This window comes from Lactuca saligna, chromosome 3 (assembly GCF_052625555.1).
Source record: "Lactuca saligna cultivar CGN05327 chromosome 3, ASM5262555v1, whole genome shotgun sequence".
Lineage (NCBI taxonomy): Eukaryota > Viridiplantae > Streptophyta > Magnoliopsida > Asterales > Asteraceae > Lactuca > Lactuca saligna.
In genome coordinates this window covers 59,056,781-59,070,982 of record NC_136419.1, presented here as the reverse complement: position 1 = coordinate 59,070,982, position 14,202 = coordinate 59,056,781, and positions in this window count along the sequence as shown.

The following is a 14,202-nucleotide window of genomic DNA, read 5'->3' as shown; positions in this document are numbered from 1 at the left end:
AATTTGGTGACTTAAAGAGATTAATTAAATAAGAGGGTATAAACTGTCAATTGTTTGATAGTTGGACTTTAGACTATAAATCCATTAGGATGGACTTTGGACGGTTTCTAAGAGCTTTAGGATAGCTCAAAATAGTCCATAAGGATATCTATGGAATGGATTTGGATAGCCTTAAGTGAAGATTATCCAATTAGGGTTTAGGGTGAAACCCTTAAGGAGTCTAAAGGTATAAATAGGCCCTTGGGGTGTGGAATTCGTGTACAAGCTTTAAGAACATAAAGAAAGGAACCTCTGGCCGAATTCCATCCCCTCTCCTCTCTCCTAAATCATCTTGCTTGCTATTGGTGTTTGTAAGCCATTAGAGGAGTGACAATTGTGACTCTAGAAGCTCCAAGACAAGAAGATCAACAAGGAACTCAAAGGTATGATTCTAGATCTGTATTAATGTTGTTGTTTAACCTAATTAGCCATTAGAAGTCTTGGATTCAAAAGCATGTTTGATAGAAAGCCTAGATCCAAGCAATAGGGTTTTGCATGCGCACATAGGAAAGTTCTTATGGCTAAAACCCAATAGTGGTATCAGAGCCTAGATTGGTTTTCTACAAATTGTTGCTTGAATAACTGAAACAAACCTGCAAAATTCGATTTTTTGGTTTTTGAGTCACTGACTCGTCGAGTTCCAAAGTGGACTCGGCGAGTAGGCCTGACTCGGCGAGTCCATTTGTGTACTCGGCGAGTCCAAGCGTCAGGAAAGGCCAGATTCGGGATTTCTTTGTGTTTATCTTATCCAAACTTACCATAAACTAATTAGATCAATATGAATCCGTTTTTTTGATAAATATAAGTGTTATCTTGATCTAGTTAAAGGTAATTATCAACTAATTAAATATTTAGTTTCTTTATATGATAATTAATTAATTGTTTTAATTATTTCTGGTAATTATCCTCAAAGAAATCAAAGATAAATCAAATAAAGATAATTAAGATATTAATTGTTAATTGAAATTATTTGTTATTTGATCCTCCATGTTTTTAAATGTTTAAAACCTACCCTATAGTTTTGAAATTTAAATTTGTGATTAAAAGCTTTAATTTAGACAACTTAAATTTCAAACACTAGATTTTGAAAGGTTTAAAATACAACCCTATACTTATATGACATTATTAGAATAATATATATATGTATAACTAAATGCTAGTCTTACCGCTAGTAGGCCTCATTCACGAAGCCGATCTATAAGGTGGGTATAAGGTTGCGGCCTATAAAATGGCGCTTAATGGGTGTACACTCACACCCACCGCTTGCTTGATTGGTGGAGGGTCGTTAGCCGAACGGGTAGGATAGGGCAACCTCATCCTCTCATTAAAAGTATAATAAGAAATACGAAGTAACTAAATTTTTTTTGATTTCCCAATCTTAGTTACTTTAGGAAAAGTGAATTGATGCAATTCCATGAAATTACACTTTGCACCTTGCTAAGATGTTAGTGGAGCGTGTGTGGTTTACCGGCACACTAATTGGTTCTAAGCGAAGGTGGCGAAGGGTGATTCATTGTTTATCATAGTTCGGTGGAGCGTGTGTGGTTTACCGGCACATCGAATAGGTGATCGTAACAATGAAGGCACCATGTAAATTTGCATGGTAATTCACACCCGCTTTGTGATCCTCGGCATCCCAGTCACAAACAAGAGGGGCATATCGAGATTTAAACATGCCATTGAATAGTTCAATGAATCTCATCCGAACCTAGGAATTCTCAAAAAAAACACTTAGGACCAAAAGTTTAAGTTTTGTGATGGAGAATTAGTGAATCGTCATTCACTTACCTTCAATTTATTTGCATGTTGGATTACGGCATCCCTTTTCTAGTATGTAAATGTTATTGTTGGATCCTAGCCCTAATTTTTCTTATTGGGTGATAATTAGGGATTCTTGTTCTAATCTATCTTTGTCCTTTCTATAGATGTCAAACGCAAACAACGCTGCTGCTAGTTCTTTCACGTTGATGAGCCTTTGCCAAAAGGTCACCTTCGATGGAACGAACTTTGGCGAATGGATAAGATACATTCGCACCATTGCTCGCTATGAGGATAAAGAGTATGTCCTCGACGAGAAGCTCGAGAAAATCAACCCCGAAATTGCTACTCCCGCTGAAATCACCGCCTTTGAAACCCATGAGCGAGATGCGACGAAAGTACATTGCATCATGATCGCCACCATGAACTCCGAATTCCAAAAGTCCTACGAGGACATGTATCCATACGAGATGCATCAAGACTTGTTGGAGAGGTACCACCAAAACGCGAGACAAGAGCGTTATGAGATCTTCACCAACATGATTTCCGCCAAGATGGGTCATGGAGAATCTCTTACCGTGCACTTGCAAAAGATGCAAAGGTATGTCGACCGCCTTCGCAAGTTAAACGTTGACTTCGGCGAAGACTTGGCGATCGACATGGTGCTTCACTCTTTGCCTCCGATGTACAATCAATTTAGGATGACCTACCACATGAACAAAGAGGAGGTCACTCTAAGTAAGCTCCAAGGTCTCTTGAGGGTTGCTGAGAGCAATTTCAAGGACAAGTCTGTTGCACCAACTCCCAATCCGTCTGCTGCTCCTGTCTTGGCAATTGGTCAAGGGAAGGGAAAGAAGAGGAAAGCTTCTTCAAATAACTATCGAAAGGTGAAAGCCCGAGATGGTTCCTCTTCTAGTGGGACAAAAGTTGATCCCTCTAAGCCCTGCTCTAACCCGAAGGAGGCAGAGTGCCACCACTGCCACAAGATAGGACATTGGAAGCGAAGCTGCCCGGACTACCTGCAAGCCATCAAGGAAGGAAAGATCAAGCCATCTTTCGCAGGTATATATGCAATAAAATCTAACGATTCTAATCATGCTATTTCTTGGGTTCTTGACACCGGTTGTGGTTACCACATTTGTTCTAATGTGCAGGGACTAAAAAGAAGTAGGGATGTGGAGCAAGGAAGGATCAACCTAATCATGGGGAACAGAAGATCGTCGCCTGTGACCAAGATTGGAGTGTATTCTTTGGTGCTTAAGAATAGTTTAGTTTTAGATTTGAACAATTGTTGCTACTCGCCAGAAATGGCTAGAAACATCATTTCATTTCATGGTTTATATAGACAAGGTTTTAGATTTTCTTTTAATAATGAGAATGGTTCTATTTTGGCTTATCTAAATGGTGTCTTTTATTTTGAAGCTATACCATGTAATGGAATATATGAAACTGTTATGATTGTTGATAACTTAGGAAATGATGTTTTGAATATTGATTCTTCCACTAGTATGGATAAAGCATCTTTGTGGCATTGTCGTCTTGGACATGTCAACAAGAAACGCATAGCCCAACTCCAAAAGGATGGAGTGTTGGAGTCATTCGACCTTAGGGAAGATGACACATGCGAATCTTGTTTACTTGGAAAGATGACTAAATCACCCTTCACGAGCACTTGTGAAAGGGGTGAGGGACTATTAGACCTAATACATACCGATGTATGTGGACCTTTTAGATCAACCACGAAGGATGGGAACCGCTTCTATGTGACCTTTACCGATGATTATAGTAGATATGGGTATATCTATTTAATCAAGCAAAAGTCAGAAACCTTTGAAAAGTTCAAAGAGTTCAAGAATGAAGTGGAGAATCAATTGGGCAGGAAAATCAAGATGCTTCGATCCGATCGAGGAGGAGAGTACCTAAGTCTTGAATTCCACGATTATCTCAAGGAGTGTGGAATAGTTTCGCAATTGACGCCTCCTAGGACACCTCAATTGAATGGTGTGGCAGAAAGGCGTAATCGAACCTTATTGGATATGGTTCGCTCTATGATGAGTCGTGCTTCACTACCTATCTTCTTTTGGGGGTATGCCTTAGAGACTGCCGCCCATATCCTTAACCGAGTCCCTACCAAGAAGGTTGCCAAAACACCTCACGAGATGTGGACGGGGAAAGTTCCCTCGTTGGCACATATCAAGGTTTGGGGTTGCGAGGCTTTCGTAAGACGAGATACTCACGACAAGCTTCAACCTCGAAGTGAGCGATGTATTTTCATCGGCTACCCGCAAACTTCCTTTGGATATCTCTTCTATAGACCGAAAGATAATGTTATCTTTGTTGCGAGGAGAGGAGTTTTCCGAGAGCGAGAACTCATAAGCCAAGGAGACAGTGGGAGGCAAATCGAACTTGAAGAGATTCAAGGATCGATAGATGAAGGAACCTCTACCGCTGGCGTTCAACCCGAGGAGGAAACTCCGGTTGAACCGATTGACGAATCCTTACCTCTTAGACGTTCCGATAGAGTTAGAGTTCAACCCCAGTTTTATGGTTTTCATATTACTACCGAAGGGGACACGTATATTAGTGATGGTACACTAATAAATCTTGATGAACCTAATAGCTATAAGGAAGCCATGGCAGGCCCGGAGTCTGCGAAATGGAAAGAGGCGATGGATAGCGAGATCCAATCCATGTACGATAACCAAGTTTGGAATTTGGTTGATTACGTGCCCGAACGTAAGACCGTAGGGTGCAAGTGGATCTTCAAGAAGAAGACCGACGTGGATGGGAACGTACACACATACAAAGCGCGATTGGTTGCGAAGGGCTTTACTCAAACTCCCGGAGTTGACTATGATGAGACCTTCTCGCCAGTTGCGAAGATTAAATCTATTAGAGTGATGCTAGCAATTGCCGCATTTCATGATTATGAGATTTGGCAAATGGATGTCAAGACCGCTTTCCTTAACGGAAAGTTGGCTGAGGATGTTTACATGGCTCAGCCAGAGGGGTTTGTGGATCCGAAGCATCCGAATAGAGTGTGTAAGCTTGAGAAGTCCATTTATGGACTTAAGCAAGCGTCTCGCAGATGGAATCTTTGCTTCGATGAGAAAGTCAAAGAGTTTGGATTTGTACGAAGCGAAGACGAATCTTGTGTATATGTCAAAGCCAGTGGGAGTGTAGTAAGCTTCCTCATTCTATATGTCGATGACATATTACTCATAGGAAACGACATCCCGACTCTGCAGGAGGTTAAGTCCTGGCTCGGGAAGTGCTTCGCTATGAAGGACCTCGGAGAGGCTTCTTACATATTGGGAATAAGGATAGTAAGAGAAAGAAGTAAGAGACTAATTGGACTTAGTCAAAATACTTACTTGGAGAAGGTACTAAAACGTTTTAGTATGGAAAACTCAAAGAAGGGAGAACTACCGATACAAGGAAATGCCAAGTTGAGTAAGACTCAAAGTCCGAGTACCGAAGTCGAGATAGCAGAAATGAGCCGAGTACCATACGCTTCCGCAGTTGGCTCAATCATGTACGCTATGACTTGTACTCGCCCTGATGTAGCCTTCGCTTTGAGCATGGTTAGCAGATATCAAGGGAACCCTGGCAAAGCACATTGGATTGCGGTGAAGAACATCCTTAAGTACCTTCGGAGAACGAAAGAATGGTTCTTAGTCCTTGGAGGGAGTGATGACTTGAAGGTGCGAGGGTATAGTGACGCCAGCTTTCAAACCGACAGGGACAACTATCGTTCGCAGTCGGGCTGGGTCTTTACCCTAAATGGAGGAGCAGTGACATGGAAAAGTTCCAAGCAGGAAACCGTAGCTGATTCAACGTGCGAATCAGAGTACATCGCAGCAAGCGAAGCGTCGAAGGAGGCAATATGGCTGAAGAACTTCATCGGTGATCTTGGAGTTGTGCCGGCCATAAAGGAGCCCATGGAGATTTTCTGTGATAACGAAGGTGCGGTTGCCTTGACCAAGGAACCGAGGGATCATGGTAGATCTCGACATATCGACAGAAAATATCACTTCATTAGACATCGTGTAGAAGAAGGACAACTTGTAGTGAAGAGGATATCATCAGAAGATAACCCAGCAGATCCGCTTACGAAGGGACTGAGTAGGGTTAAGCACTTACAGCATGCTAGGAGTATTGGGCTGAAGGATGATATTAGCATAGATTAGATTGTATTAGAAACGTATAATAGATAAATGTAATTAACATTTGATGATTAAATAAAGAAGTTTTATTTATGAGTAAAGTTACTATCACATGTTAGTTGTTTAACTATTGTTTCACTTTGCATGTTTTGACTTCCAGAATAATTGAGTTTATTAGGAATAATCGAATTATTCAAATGGTCCACAATCGTTCATATGTTGGGAGTAGATATGAATGAAGATTGTCGTGAATTGGTGTGTAGAGTGGTGTTAGACATAGCAAGAGTTGCTGCAACGTTCATGAGTGCTTACGAACTGGTTTTGAGCATTGGAATAAACCCGCGCTTGCTGGAATCACTTTATGGAATACGATATAAAAGGTGATCGCAAGACGATAATATCATATGGTCTTAAAACCTAGATATATGGTTTATTATTTGCTAATTGATTGTGCATTGATAATGCGAAAACGCATCAGTAACTTGATGTTATAAAACGCATTGTTGTGTATAGTTGGTTAATGAATAAGTAAATGCATATAAGTCGAAGTTTATCTATAAATTTTATCCTAAGAGGGTAGAAGAGATATCTTGGCCACTCGATGATTTGATTTGACTTATGTGCCGGGCCCGGTCAGAACTGAATTGATGTGTTCGATTAAGTTCTATGTCAAATAAATCGAAGATCGAGAAATCTAAATGCTAGACTAACCATTCCATAGGATTATCAGCATGATATCTAACAGAGGACTGTACGATCCCTTATCTAAAGGACAAGATTGATTAGATCAGAGTTGACAGCGTCTTTGAGAGCTACGATTGCAAACCGTATTATACTTGTATAGTTACTAGACTTATCCAAGTGGGAGACTGTTGGAATAGTGTCTAAGGCTATAACTATATTCGGTGGTGCATGGTCCTTTTGGGTTGCCTTCACCATAGCAACTTGAAGGATGATTTGTTAAGAGAGAGTAAATATTATAAGGAATAATATTTAGCTATTTGATTAATATAAGTCATAGATTAATTGGTATTAATTTGGTGACTTAAAGAGATTAATTAAATAAGAGGGTATAAACTGTCAATTGTTTGATAGTTGGACTTTAGACTATAAATCCATTAGGATGGACTTTGGACGGTTTCTAAGAGCTTTAGGATAGCTCAAAATAGTCCATAAGGATATCTATGGAATGGATTTGGATAGCCTTAAGTGAAGATTATCCAATTAGGGTTTAGGGTGAAACCCTTAAGGAGTCTAAAGGTATAAATAGGCCCTTGGGGTGTGGAATTCGTGTACAAGCTTTAAGAACATAAAGAAAGGAACCTCTGGCCGAATTCCATCCCCTCTCCTCTCTCCTAAATCATCTTGCTTGCTATTGGTGTTTGTAAGCCATTAGAGGAGTGACAATTGTGACTCTAGAAGCTCCAAGACAAGAAGATCAACAAGGAACTCAAAGGTATGATTCTAGATCTGTATTAATGTTGTTGTTTAACCTAATTAGCCATTAGAAGTCTTGGATTCAAAAGCATGTTTGATAGAAAGCCTAGATCCAAGCAATAGGGTTTTGCATGCGCACATAGGAAAGTTCTTATGGCTAAAACCCAACAAATGTCTCACAAAAGTTAGTATCAAATAGATTTACGTATGAAAAGTCTATTTTTCTTGTAAATGTAAGTATTTCCTTTTTATAGTGTTTATAGAGTGTAAAATTATCATGATTATCTTGTAAACTATACCTATTATAGTTTTTCAAAAGTGTGTTTCATTTGAATGATAAACCTTGGAGTATTACCAACTTTACATGTAAAGTATAACATTTGTAACAACGTTATTTTACTTATTTAACATTTGTACATAAAGTGGAGATAAAGCATTAGAAACTGTATGTAACGATTTGCATTTTAACATAAGTTTTTGTTGCATTTCACATGTATTTTCCCCCAAAAAAATATAGTAAAGATGTGAAAATATAGGGGTATGAACTCACCTGGTAAGTGTGATGATTCGAAGAAAACGAGACTTTTCTCGGGCAGCACTTCGACCGGAAAGTGGAAAATTTCTTGGGAGTTTCGGCCCTTCGGACCTTCGTCGGAGTTTTGATACGTAACCGGGGCATTGGGATAGTTTCGAGAGGCTTGAGAGTGTGAAAATATGGGATAGATGTTGTGAATTATCAAAAAAGTTCGGGAGGCTCGCATCTTATTTATAGGGGTAGGGACTGCCCTCGTACACTGGGCATATGTCATGCATGACGTCTTCGTCGGATATTGGACTTCGGATGGGATGAGATAAAAGGAAGTAGGGGAGACGTGGTCGATCCGAGGCCCAACACTGAGTACGCTGGGTGTACCCTAGTACACCATAGCGTACTCCCCCTCGGTTTGTGTGCCCCAATCTTCTAAAATGTGTAACTTTCGCATACCAACTCCGTTTTTGACGTTCTTTTTTATTCACACGTAGGTCAGAATATAATCTACAAATTTCATTTAGACCGGTTGGCACATTTTGAATTTATTTTTAATTATGTATTTTTAACATGCCGGGACGGGAAAATTCCGTTAAAGACTCATAACTTCTTCATCCGATGTCCGTTTTCATCTGTGTTTTTACCGTTGTACTACTATTGTCGAGATCCTAAATTCTCGTTTAGGTTGCGTCGGCTAAAAGTCGCTCGATCTTTTTTTCGAGTTTTTAGCTGTCTACCGCTACTCTGAAATTTAGAAAAATCATAATTTCCTCATAGGAACTCAGATTCAGACGTTATTTTTTATGTACATTCACGGTTTAATGATATCTACGATTTTCATTTAGATACCTAAGGCTAAAAAGTATTTTATTGAAATTTTGTGTTTTACGCTTAACAGTGTTTTGCCGGTTTTGACACGGATCTTTGATTGGTCATAACTTCTTCGTTATAACTCGGATTTGAGTGTTCTTTATATTTCTGAAAAGCTTGACATGGTATCTATCATTTTATGTATCTCAATATAGAGTTTTGAACATTTCATTTCTGATGTTATTTTTATTTATTTATTAATTCAAAAATAGATTAAAATACTTGACTTAGGTCATTCCATTCAGTTGAAATATCAAGTTGTCACATCATCCCCCCGTTAGAGAGAATTATGTCCCGAAATTTACTCTAAGATAAGTATTTATGGACTAGGGAAAAGGTGAGGGTATTTTTGTTTCATCTAATATTCGCGCTCCCAGGTGTATTCAAGTCCTCGCTTTGCATTCTAGCGGGCCTTTACGGTGGGTGTGCGACTTTGTTTTGTTCTTTTAATTTCCCTATCCATGATTTCTAATGGTTCTTCTATGAAGTGGAGATTCTCTTTTATTTCAATTTTTTCCATAGGGACGACGAGGGTCTCATCGGACAAGCACTTCTTTAAGTTTGACACATGAAAGGTATGATGTACGTTATTGAGTTCCTGCGGTAATCGAAGCTTGTATGCTACCAGGCCGATCCTGGAAAGGATCTCAAATGGTCTGATATACCTTGGGTTTAGTTTCCCACATTTTCCAAAACGTATTAATACCTTCCAGGGAGAGACCTTGAATAACACTCGGTCCCCAACCTGAAATATCGGGTTGTCATAGTTAACACAACCCTTTAGGTTATGGAAGAGCGAGATGATTTTTCAGCTGACTTGGCAATAAACCTATCGAGCGTTGTTAACCTTACATTGATCTCCTGAATTCCCTTTAGGTTATGGGGGGTATTGGAGTCGAGGAACTCCAGGACCTTGGTTTAGTTTGGTGTGATTCCTTCTTTGTTTATATGGTAACCTAGGAAAAGACACTTTTCTACTCTAAAGGTGCAATTCCTTGTATTGATTCTCATATGTGGTTGTGCCAGAGTCCAGAAGGTTTCCTCAATATCTCCAAGTAATGTTGTTTCGCGATGGCTTTTGATAACCATGTCGTCAATGTAGACCTCAAAGTTCCTCCCGATCTGGTCGGTGAAGACTTTATCCATTAGGTGGTAGTATGTTGCCCCATCATTTTAGATCCCAAATGGCATTTTCCGATAGAAGACTGTGTCGTGACTGGTGTGGAATGCCATCTTTTCCTCTTCTTCACTGCACATTCATAATTGGTGATTGTCCTTATCAGCATCAAGGAAGCATTTGAGATGGAAGTCTTCTAGGGGCTCAACCTTTTGGTCTATCTTCGATAGGGGGTAATGAACTTTTGGGCAGCCTTGTTTAGATCGAAGTAATTATGCATATTCCCCACGACCTATCATGCTTCTTTACCATTATAGGGACACCTATCCAGATGGGAAAAATTGCTTCCTGGAGGATGCCTTTGCCTACCAGCTTTGCGACTTCCTCATTGATTACTTTGTTCCAATTACCCGTTTTCCCCTCTTCTTTTGTTTGATCGGGATGCTTCCTGATATAATGTTTAGGCTGTGTTTGATGACCTTGCGGTATACCACTGTCATGTCTATGGGTTGCCAAGAAAATACATTGGAGAATTGATTTAGGAGTGTGATTAACCTAGCTTTGGTTTCCTCCAATAGATCGACACCCACTCGTATTACTTTCTCCGGCTAGTCTGGATGGATCACGTGTTTTTCCATGTGAAAATCCTCCTTTGACTTTTTTGGGCTCCATACTAACTCTGTAGCTATGATGATTTGATTGCAAACATGTCAATGTGGGCTACTAGCAATATTTGTGGCTGAACCGGTGTGCGCGCTAAAACTTGACAGTACCGTGGATGGTAGATGGTATGGCCTAAAATTGGAAAAGTGATGGTCTCCCAAGCAATATGTTTTGTTCTGCTAGGAATCCTATTTCATGTGAGCTCAATTGTTCGTGAGAAAGAAGCAATAACACCTCCTTGATTGGCCATATGTTGTGTCCCGTGAAACCAACCAATGGGCCACCTGTAGTGACTTCTAGTCCTCCTTCCAGGAAGTTGTAAACTGCCGGAAGTAGTGCTCGTAGTGGATGTCGGTGCTACTGCCATTATCTATGTAAATGTGGTGGATTTGCTTTTGGAGTATACAGGCAGTGATTAAGATCAGATCTATGGGTTCCAGTTGTGTGGCCTCAAGTCCTCTAATGAGAATTTGATGCTTAGGAGGTTTCTAGGTAGCACCTCTATGTCGTATTCAGCCTCACGATGCTTACGTTTCTTTCACAATCTGATGATGGTAAACATATCGTTCTTACGATCTTAGTGTTTTCCATCATCCTTTCAAAAGTCAACATTCTCCTTACCGGTATCGAGCTTGGTCCTCAAGTTATTTCTAATGCTGGAGATGTTGCTTACTAGATGCTCTCTTTCCATCCCGGTGATGGTGTGAGCTTGAGGAAGGGTTTCCTAGAGCTGGCTAATGTAATAGTTGAACTCTGGTAGATGTTCCACATATATCGGTATGTGCTCTGAGCGTTACACTTGTCGCTCTAGGGATGGCCAACTTTGTTTTTGGCTTATTATACACTAAAGTTTTTTGCTCGGATTTGGACCTTGGCACTAGAGCACCATGATCTAGACGCGAGGCCATGAGGGCGAGGGCCTGGGCCTAACACTTATGTTGAGTAGCGACTCTTAGCTAGGCCATCCTGTAGATAATTTCTCCATTATCTTTTACGTATTCCTAGAGGGATAAGTTAACAACCCTCAACCTCCATCATATTTAAAGCCCTCTTGAAGAAACCCTAATCTATTTCCTCTATTTTTGAACTCATATTTGTGCTCTTGGTGGATCTTGAAAGAAGAATGAGATTTTTGTGGTTGTGAGATCATCTTGGGAGTCTTGGAACTTTAGTTTGACCATATTTTGGATCGTTGTGAGTGATATAAGCTCAAACCTTGATGCATTAGTAGCTTAGATCTATGCTTTTTGTCCCATTTCTCATCTTTTGGGAAGGTTGGATCATAAGATTTCATAAATTTGGCAACATTATGAATCCTTGTGGTGCAATAAAGGTTTTATTCTTTGTATCTCAAGAGTTAGTGAGTTATAGGCTTTGTGCAAGGGATTTCATCTCATTTTCGCTTCATTTTGACCTAGCTTATGTTTAAGATATGCATGTCTAAAACGAAATGATTTTATAGTATTTTCAGATAAAGAATGCCTCCTGGAAAGGTTGGTTGTTGGGCTTGAAGGATTAAGAGCTTAATGGACTAAGTTGTCCCAGTGCGGTTCTCATGACGTGACCAATGAAGTGTCACGACATGAGCGACCTAAGTTCCCCGATTGTATGGAACAAACACTATCACGACATGCATAGATTTGTGAGAATGACTGAGCTAAATCATGACTGAGTTTGGGGTTGGGATGAGTTTTCTTCCATGATGTGATCATGGACTAGTCACGATTCGAGGGTCGGTCTTGTAGAAGGTTGACTGTTGACTTTGACTTTCACTGTTGACTTTTTGACTTAAGTTGACTATTGGGTGAAAATCCTAGTTTTGGAAGGGGAGCTAAGGGTTTACCTCGTGTGGCTGTATAGGTGGTGTATACCATCTGTATTTTCAGCAGTAAGTGCAGTAGCAGTTGATTATTAGCTAAGAGGTGATTCTTCTCAATGTATTATCGGACACTAAGTGTCGTTATGTGCTTGTTGTATTTATGACTCCTACTGATATGTATGTATGCTATATGTATGTGGGGTGAAATAGCCCCGCTTGGTTGAAAAATTCCAATTGACTTGAAATAACTCAGGGGCAAAAAAGACCCAAGGGTAAAATAAACCTGTTCGGTTGAAAAACACTTATTGAGTTGAAATAGACTCAATGTGAATACACCAGGGGGTGAAATAGACCCGTTACAGGTTCGAGCTAATATGTATGTATGGTATGAGATATTTTAGGGAACTCACTAAGCTTTGTGCTTATGGTTTCATGCTTATGTGTCAGGTACTGTCAGTTCTAAAGGCAATAACTCGATGTGATTGCATCGCATCCACCAGTGTTCCGTATTCTATGCTTGTTTTGTGCTCTGATAACTATGGATACATGTTTATACTTTGATGGGTTTTTGGAATGAATGAATGGTTGTTTTGGTTGACTTAAAGAAAACTTTTACTTATTATTTTTGGGACGTTACAAGTTGCTATCAAAGTCTTGGTTTGAGGGATTCTGAAACACTCTCGGGTGTGTTTGAACTCAAATTAGGGAATTAGTAGACTTTTTGAAAGAAAATATTTTTTCTAAAATTATTTCTATAAGAAATGGGTGTGATGTGTGCAATCAGCCAAGCTCAAGTAAGTATATGAAAATTGAATGCTAGATTAGGTTTAAGCTTTTGTTTAGGATTTTTATGATAGAATGCTAGGAGTGATGTGTTTATATGCCTTTCGATAGAACTTTTGGAACTGTACGCTAGTATGGATTTCAGATGTTGGATAGAATGGTTTGATTAGGCGATTCTCTAGTTTAGATTACTTGATGCTCGAATGTTGCTAGCTTTGTGCTTTTAGAGACCTCCAATAATATGAATTAACTATTAAGAGAATATTCTAGGTTACATGTGATAAGGATTAGATAATTTTAGAAGTTTAGGTTTAACTCTATTGCACAACTCTTGTTTGAGTCCAATGGTTGTATTGTGAGACCTTGTAGTCGATGAATTATATATTGCATGTGGCATGTAATTGTATTCATGAGGTAGTTAAAAGGTATTAAAGGGAGTCTCTTCTGCAACTGATAGCGAAGAGTGGTTTGAAAGGAAAAAGCCTAGGAGGTGTTTTAGCACATAGTGCACTCTGATTTGAGGCAATCCTTAAGGAAAGTACCGATAGGTCTGGAAGGTAGTATTGGGCCCATACTATTGAAATCACATGATCTATACTCGAATCAAAGGAGGTCACAAGAACACTATGTAGCTTGTAGAGTGTGGAGTTCTTCGAGTGTTCTCTAATGGTTTGCATTGTTTAATTTCAATATGGTGGTCACTCGAGGAGGTTCTTTTGGTTCAGGTTTTGGTGATGGATGGGGCTCGGGCTCTGGGGCCGGACTCTTGGATGGTTCGATGAGAGAAGTCATTTCATTAGAGATCATTCGTAGTATTTTGGAGAAGACTCTTGTGATCTTTGTTATAATCAAGGAGGGTATCATGGAGATTTTGGATGAGCATCTGGGCACATTTCGTACTGAGGTTTTGGCTACTGTGAGTGCTCGCACTTTGACCTTCAGAGAGTTACGTGCATATGAGGCTCCTGATTTCATTAGGAGGAAGGACCTTATTGTTACTAGACATTGGTTGGTGAAAATT